We start from the raw sequence: 8,297 nt of genomic DNA, 5'->3' as shown, positions 1-8,297 counted from the left end.
ACGCTTTGCAGATTAGGACCTGCGTATCAAATACGTGACAACACGGACATGGTGAGTGTCCTGCTGTGGGGGCAAGAACAAGGCCTCCACAGAGGGGGCTCTGCATCCACGTTGTGGAGCACGCTGCTGCAGGCATGCCAGCCTGTGCAAGATACGTTTGCGGCCTGCCAGGGTTGCAGAGGTAGCGTGTTTCTTGCCCATTTCTCTGGGGAAACTCGCACCACCTTCCTGATGAGATTAATCTCATCAGGCAAAAACTGCAAAAACCTGAAAGCACAGCAGCCTCACAGATGCACTGGCATTTTTGTTTCTTGCTTCTTTCCAGCTGAGCAAAGACAGTCATTGCCATGTGCCATGACCTCTGCATGCACCTTGGTCTTGCACCCCAGTGCTGAGCCTGAGGCCTGGCAGTTCTACCCAGCAGGGGCCCAACAGGGCCACACCATGCTGCCCACCTTTGGGAGATACCTGCGGAAAATGCATGCTGCTGGCACTGACCCCAGCTGCCTTTTCAGCATCACCTAGTGGGGGCCACCCTCGCACCCACCTCGACTTCAAGAAGGGCACACATTTTAGGCACAGAGCAGGGAAAACCCCATGGTACCCCTGAAGGTTACATTCATGGGAAGCACTCCAGATTGGGAGCTGTTTGCTTTATAGGATGCAACCTGCAGTTTACAAACAACTGAATCCAGATGTGCACCTGGACAGCTCAGCAATACTTCCCTTCCCTTTGTGGGCCCCAACCCCCGCGATCTCAGCATCTCTGAGCACCAGCTGAGACTGCTTAAAGGCAGGTGGAAGAAACTCAACACAACAACACTCAACTCAACACAACTCAAAAAAAGGCAAAAAAAAGTGCAAAGAATAGACAGCTCTTCTCTTTCATTACCTTTCATAGATGAGCTGTCTTGTGTCATATCTTGTACCATATATAGTGGTGGTCTTGGTAGTGTTAGGTTTATGGTTGGACTCGATGATCTTAAAAGTCTTTTCCAACTGATACGATTCTGTGATTCTGTGATCATTTACCTAGCAATCTAGTATCTCTGTACTTTTATAGTGATGCTTATTATTAGCAGGTTGAGAAATACCTCTGATCATCACTGATTTTAGCAGAATTCGTGTTTCACATCTATATCACAGATATTGAAAGTGCTTTCCAAGCAGGAATTGATGTTTGGAATATCCCCCAGAGACATGGCCCCTCCACATTTCATCTGTACAGAAGCACTGTCATGCCAACGCTATCCCAACATACAGAAGATTATAGTTTTCCTCTTTTTTAAAAGGCAAAAATGGAAGGCAAAAGAGAGGTGTCAAAGAGTTAAAACTTTTATGATGAAACTTTATATATTAATGTAAAAAGGCTATATGCCATCTTAAAAAATTCAAATCAAACATCGCAACTAGCTTCTGCTCTGACAGTCATTTCTTTGCTGTGACAGAAACCCTACATACAGAAGACCCAGGTCCATCTGTCTAAAGATTCTGTGCAGAAAAAACCCCACTTAACTAGTTTTTCTCCGTTTTTTGACACTTAGAAAATTATTGTAATCCAGTAAGTTCCTTTTTATTTTGCAGAGGAGGACTTAAGAGGAAGGGGTTTTGTCAATAACATTCGTGCCATCTGTTTCACATAGTGTCATTACTCTCAGCCCAGTATCTCTAAGCATGTATCAATCGTTGGGATAGCAAGACTGGAACCTTAGCATCCTGAGACACACATTCTCTCAGTAAAGGGGATAGAAAAAGGAGGCACAACATACTTAAAATCAAAGTTTATAGAAAAGTTTTTGGTAGAATGCCATTTTATGCATTCCTAAATGCCACTGAAAGAAAAAAAGAAAGGAAGAAATGACAGGAAATACAAAAGAAAGGGTGACATTCTCATAGTCAAAGATGGAAGGTGAGCATCCTTCATCCCTACATTACTAGTACAGCCACTGTCCTAAGTAATGTTACTGTTTCACCCATGTTATTCTTTACAGAAATCCCTCTGCTCAGTGTCTGTAGTGGCAGCTGCTAAGGGCTCAGTGGTTTTAGAATTTAGGACACTATTGTTGCATGTAGACCTAGGCAACACTGCACATTTTTCCTTGAAGAACTTGATTTCCTCCTCAGTTACACTGACATAGTTGCATTAGAGCTACTCCAAATGTCATTTGGTAACAAGTAAGAGGAGAAAGGTTAAAGGAAGGCTTAAAACTAAGGAGTTTCTTTACCTTGGATGGAGGCCTCTGAAATAGTTGGTTTAGCTACAAGTCTGGTAGCTGATGCATGTGAAGCCAGGCAGTTTGGCAACTGGAGTCTTCTGAGGCCAGGCACAAACCTGAAGGGCACAAGCTAGTGGGAAGTGGGCCAGTTTTACAACCAGAAGCAGTGTAGCCACCTCCTGTGGAGATAATTAGTCCTGACGAGAGTGGTTAATTATTGTCACTGAAGTGACAGGGTATACTAGAGCTGGTATCTCTGCAGAGACATATCCTGAGTGTCCTTCTGCTAGCGGACTACAGACATATATGTTATGCTGATCAAGGTCCCATTGCTACCAGAGAATCCAGAGGTGACTTTGACACCTGAGCATAGGCTATTAATTGGAGGCAGGCAAGGCATGTCTGAACATCAGCTACTGTCAGATAAGAAAAAAATTATTTCTTTGAGTGCATTTACTTCTGTGGTTTATTTTTGGAGACTTTCAGACAATCTTTTGATGTGAGAAGATGTATGATCGGAGCCCACTTATGGAAACAGCAGCATAATTCTGCCAAAGATGGTCTCCCAACACCTGGTACAAAGTGCTTGGCAGCTGTTGGAGATAAATCTGCTATCGATAGCAAAAGATTAAACCTAGGGCAAAGCTGGGGCAAGCAGGGCAAAGCTAGAAAGTTGAAGGGGAATGCCAATCTCCAGCGAGCTCAGGATGAGTGCTAAAATGCCAGTCCTCATTTGAACAGAATCTGTTTTAGAATCTGGTTGATTCACTTTTTCAGGAGATGCTCCTGGGAAGGGTCTTGGTTTCTTGCCATTAAATGTTAGGGTCCTGCAACATCCAAGGCTTGCAATGTTCTTCCATATGAATCTAGGCATGATAAAGACTTTTGACAGGTGTTTAATTTAGAGGTAAGCTTGCAGCTGCTTCAGATAGGAATATGGGGTGTGGCTCAAGAGCTGTTTTAACTGGCTGGAATGTAACACTTAGAGGTACTGCCATTGGAGGTTGTGGGTATCTGCCATTGTGGGTATCTGTCCTGTTTGCTGAGTGGCTGTCATTTTTTACAAAAGGAGAACAGATTTTGCAAGTTGCATGAGATTTGAATGGGGACCTAGTAATGTAGCTGCTTATATTTAGGTCTTGAACTATACAAGGATTGTTCTTGCAGTGAGGGAAGAAACATCAGAAAAGCTTTTTTGGAATTAGATGACAGTAGCTGGGAAAAGACTGAGTGACTTTCAGTAGGATGATTACAGGCAGAGAAGGATAACCAGATGGAGTTTGGCAGAAAAAAATCCAAAGCCAAAAGTTTTTTTGAAGAGCTAGTAGGCCAAAATGATAGATACCCATGAGACAACAAGATAGAAATAATGTTCTGACTTTTAAATTGTTTTCTCTTGGCAGTATGTAAATACTTACATGTACCTAAGCGAATCCCTTCCAAAATGGAACAAAATTATCTGAATGGCAGAGAAACATTATTTCTGTGGGCTGGCATAACAGGTATGAAGGAAACTGGATTAAAGTTATAAGATAATCTCTTTATATTGGGATACTGAGTCTGGTATCAAAGGAGCAGATCCTGGAGTATGAATGTCTGAGAGCATCAACTCCAGTATTAATATGATCAGTTACCAGAGGCACTTTAGGAAGCAAGTGTAATCATGACTTTGCAGTGTTCTGTGAATCACAGTTCTCTGAGACCTGATGAGAGATGACTTCTCAGATCATCACCCAGAGCATTCTTAGAGTGTGAGGATAAATTATTGTAAGAGATATACTGAAAGAGTAAATTCTGTGGCCAAAAGCCCTCTGGGGTAGGAAGGATGATCACATTCCATGATTCATTATAGTAATTTTGTTGTTCATAAAGCAAACAGCAAGTTCTTGAGTCAATGGTAGGGGTGTGATGAAGGCTTTCCAACCAACACAGGCTCCTGCAGGCAAATCTGGAAACTCCACAGTCTAGCTGCCCTGTTTTTCCTAGTTGCAGAGATTTTGAATGGGAGGGCTGGGGGGAAAGCAGTCTTTTTCACAGCTGACTAAGGTCTTTCCAGCAGTTTAGCAATGAATGAACATCATGGGGAATCAGCAGAGACTTGTCTAAACTGTGGCTACTTTGCACATTGATTTTAGCCAGTCCTGCATGCAGTGTAAATGCAGTCTAGCGAATGATGTATGTGATAGGTCATGGAAGTGGCAGCAGCCGTGTGTCTGAGTACACTTAAACAAATCCTACAGTATGTTTGTAGCATTCAAGCAATGTATGTTTGAAGTAGAGTGATGAGGTTGGACATAATTTTGAACAAGTGCTGTGGTAACTTAATGTATGTAGATACATCTGAGAAAATGCTAATCTGTACAAATTTCAAACTTTCTAGTTTTGCCAATTCTTGCTTTATAAGTACTGTAGAACTGCTTGTTATCAACCTAGTAAAAGGACCCAAGACTACATTAAGAAATTCCTCATTAAAAATATGACTAAAAATAGGAGATGTGTGACAGAAGTATGGAGGAGAAACAGTCTTTGTTATTTGCAAAAAAGTGTAGGAAGCTATTTGAGACTTTAAGTCATTTGCTTCTCAGCTGTTAGTCCAGGAAAGGGTCTTTGGGGTCAAAACCACAGCCATGTGCCTTTTTAATTGTACATTATTAATGTATTTTGGCATATAGCTTCACTTTTATAACTTTTGAAGTACATCTGTTTTTCAAAGAACTGACAGCAAAAATGGCATATAGTAAGAAGGTGATCGGAAGTTATCCCTCAGTTTGCTTTGGATTATGACAATACCACATCTTCATTCCCTTAATTTATTGAAAGTATCTCTAAGGAGATGTTGTGTGGTGAAGTAAACAGTAGGAAAACTTTCCTTAATGACAGGTAAACATGAAAAAGCATATTCTTCTCTTGAGCAATTGCATTCAGGATCCTTCCTGTCCTGAAGTGCATAGGACACACAGTCTTTCAAACTGAATATTAAGGGGGAGCCTGTGGACCTGAGATTATGCTAGCAGGCTATTTCTGCATCTTAGTATACGTAAATGAAAATAGTGCTGGGCCTGGAAGTGTTACATTTCAAGATATGGCAGAAGCTGTGTGATTTTTTTCCTTTTTTTTTTCCCTGAGGGTAACTTCCTTTTCGTGCTGCTGAAGCTATCTTACCCTAATTTTATGCTTTCAGTTACATGAGAAGCATACACTTGATTCCTGGGTGAGTTCTGGGCCTGATAGGCAAGTGGGACAACGGCCATTGAGATTAGATGGGGGAATGACTAAATGACCCTTTGTTTAGCAATAATTGAGTCTGTGGGAACTGTGTGCAAAGACTGGCCTCGATGCAAGCCCCAGAGCATTGGAGGTAGCATTAGCTGCAGCTGTCTGGCTGTGGGTGGGAGATGAAGCCAGAAAGCAACAAGAAAACCAGAAGAGAGCAAGAAAACAACTAGTGTGGCCCTGATAGAAAGCCAAGAGAAAGTGAGCTGTCAGGAGGCCTCTGAACTGGAATGACAGCCTTCGGATTCTCCTCATTTGAACCTACCATGGTTACAAAAGCAGGCATTGTGTACATTCCTGGTAAATAAACAAGACTGCATCAAAGAAGTAACTGACCCCCATCTCCTCTTCAGAGAAACAACCTGTGAGGGCCCAGATATTGGCTAACCTTTCAGGCAAAAATGAGCATCAAGATTTTAGCTTGTTGCCTCAGGGGCAGAAAACTCTAAGATGGGCCAGAAGGAGACAGAAATCACAAAGTTGCATTCAAAACACTTTTGAGTGCTGCTGCTACTCCTGCTCTTTCTTGTCTTTCTGTCCCTGTTTGGCCAAATGAGGTATTGAAAATAGAGATTGAAATAATTTCTGCTGTAGATGACATCAGTCTTCTGCTGCAAGCCACTCTGACTGATGACCTAAAAAGATGAATGACATATTGTGCAACCCCCATTTAGAATTTTCCATGTTTAGTTTCTCTCTTCTATAAATTATATTGCAACTACTCTTTCTACTCCAGCCACCTGGACAGATTGATAGTAAACTTCAGAAGACAGTCTTTCTCTGTTTGTGAACATCAGATAAGCAATGAATATTAATGCTTTCTATGCAACAAAGTAAAAAAGTCATTCATTCTGTTGAAATAGCACATAAAATCCTTGTAGGGAGCAGACCCGAAGTGGTCATCCACGATTTGTTTAATTGTTCTTAAACCTTTTTTAATTGCTGAGTGTCATGTATAACCTTGAATATATGCAGGGATAGCAATTTTGCAGCCTCCATTGGCAACTTGCTCCGTTGCATAACTCATATTTTCATAGTAATTTCATTAATTTCAGTAATTTCATAGTAATTTCATTACTTCTATTCTCATTGAGAGATGCCGTCCCAATCCCAGATTCCTTGCTAGCATCTTTATATGGCTATAGAGAGATTAATGTATTTCCACTCCATCTTCTTGGTTTTTGGATAACTTGGGTTCTGTTTCCTAGAATAACTTCTCTTTATAATTTTCCAAATCTTTGGTCCTTTTTGTTACTCTTGAAAATGTCTGCAGTTTGCTGTTGTCTTTAAAAGAAAGCTATAAAAAAAGAATCAGCTACTGTGTGAACTGAATACACTACCAAAGAAGCACACAAACCACTTGTGAAATATAATACTGCATTCTGTTGCTTTCTTTTATGACCGTTTTCAGTGTTAACGCAAAGTCATTGATCCCAGTATTCAGTTCTTTCTTCCATACTCCACAGCCAGCTTGCTTATCATTTTATCTGTTTCTACCTAGACACTTTGTGTGATGGCATGATGACAGTTCTGGATTGATTCCCAGAACTCCAGGTGAAGTTCCAAGTGATAGCTGGGACAGGAACTCTCCTGTTTATTTTGCAGAAATAATACAATGCAAAAATCCCTGTGCTTATAACATTTTTTACTATTAAAATGTGGCAGGGACAAGAAACGGATCATATTTAAGCAGAAAGCAGTAATGGTAGTACTGGTTTAATTGAATGGTAGAGACTCCCTTTCAATTAAATACAAATTAGGATTCACAAACAGGTTTGAGACAGATCAGGCATTATAGCTGAGATTCTCTACGCAGTCATGTCAGTTTTATCCTAAGATGGTTGAACTAGCTTTCCTGGAGCTACGCTCCTTTGAAGAGGGAAGCACAATCTGGATATGTTTATCATTGCAGTTCACTGGGGTTATTGAAACAATTATGCCAGTACAAGTTTTTCGTGCTTGTACTGCTTTGTTTCCAAGAGTTCCTGTTACAGGCACAGCCCATTGTGCTCAAAGCCTATTAAAACAGATCAGGAAGAAAGGAGAAGGAGAGAGCAAACCAGACTGGAGAAAGGCATGAAAGTAGGGAAAAAAGAGAGCAAAAGTAGAATATGACTGTCTAGGAAGAAATTATATGTATGATCTTCAGTAGGTGGGATTTCTTGGTTAAGATCTGGTATATGGTAGAACTTCCCATGAGGAAAACCAGTCATGGGAGCCTCCCTTCTTGCTTTGAACTCGGATGACCCACATCCAGGGAAGGGACTTCTGCATCTGACTGTGCTGCCATTCAGCTTCAAGTTTGGCTTCCTGGAGTAAATTCTCTTTTCATTTCATCATAGCTTCTTCTCTTCTTCTCTTGTCTTTCTCTCTCTTTTTATTGCAATTTTATTGCTAAATCTAAGGACCTGTTACAGGGCAATTCCAAGTAGAACTACAGGTTCTGCTATGCATCACGTGTGTTCTACAGTTATCATGTAAATTGTAGATCTGCTACTGCCACTTGTATTTCCCTTAAACCTGTATCCTGACAACTGCTTCCACATGAGCATATCTCCCTCGGCTTCAAAAGGGTTTTGCCTGGGCACAAGATCTTGCCTGGACAGATCAATGTACAGGCTGGGTACAAGCTAGAGATAAGCTCAGGAACAGCGTGGAAAGCAAAGCACTGTGATGAGCAGAAGAAATTGAAATCTTCCCTTTGACTCCCCTAAAGCCATTACTAAGCCTCCCCCATCCCTGTGCCTGTTAACCCATCTCATGCTATTGAGCAGGATACTCCTGCAGAAATTCTTCTCTTCTTGAAGC

The sequence above is a fragment of the Ciconia boyciana genome, chromosome 4 (assembly GCF_034638445.1).
Source record: "Ciconia boyciana chromosome 4, ASM3463844v1, whole genome shotgun sequence".
Taxonomy (NCBI): domain Eukaryota; kingdom Metazoa; phylum Chordata; class Aves; order Ciconiiformes; family Ciconiidae; genus Ciconia; species Ciconia boyciana.
The sequence above is the reverse complement of the archived record's forward strand: the minus strand, read 5'-3'. Positions refer to the sequence as shown.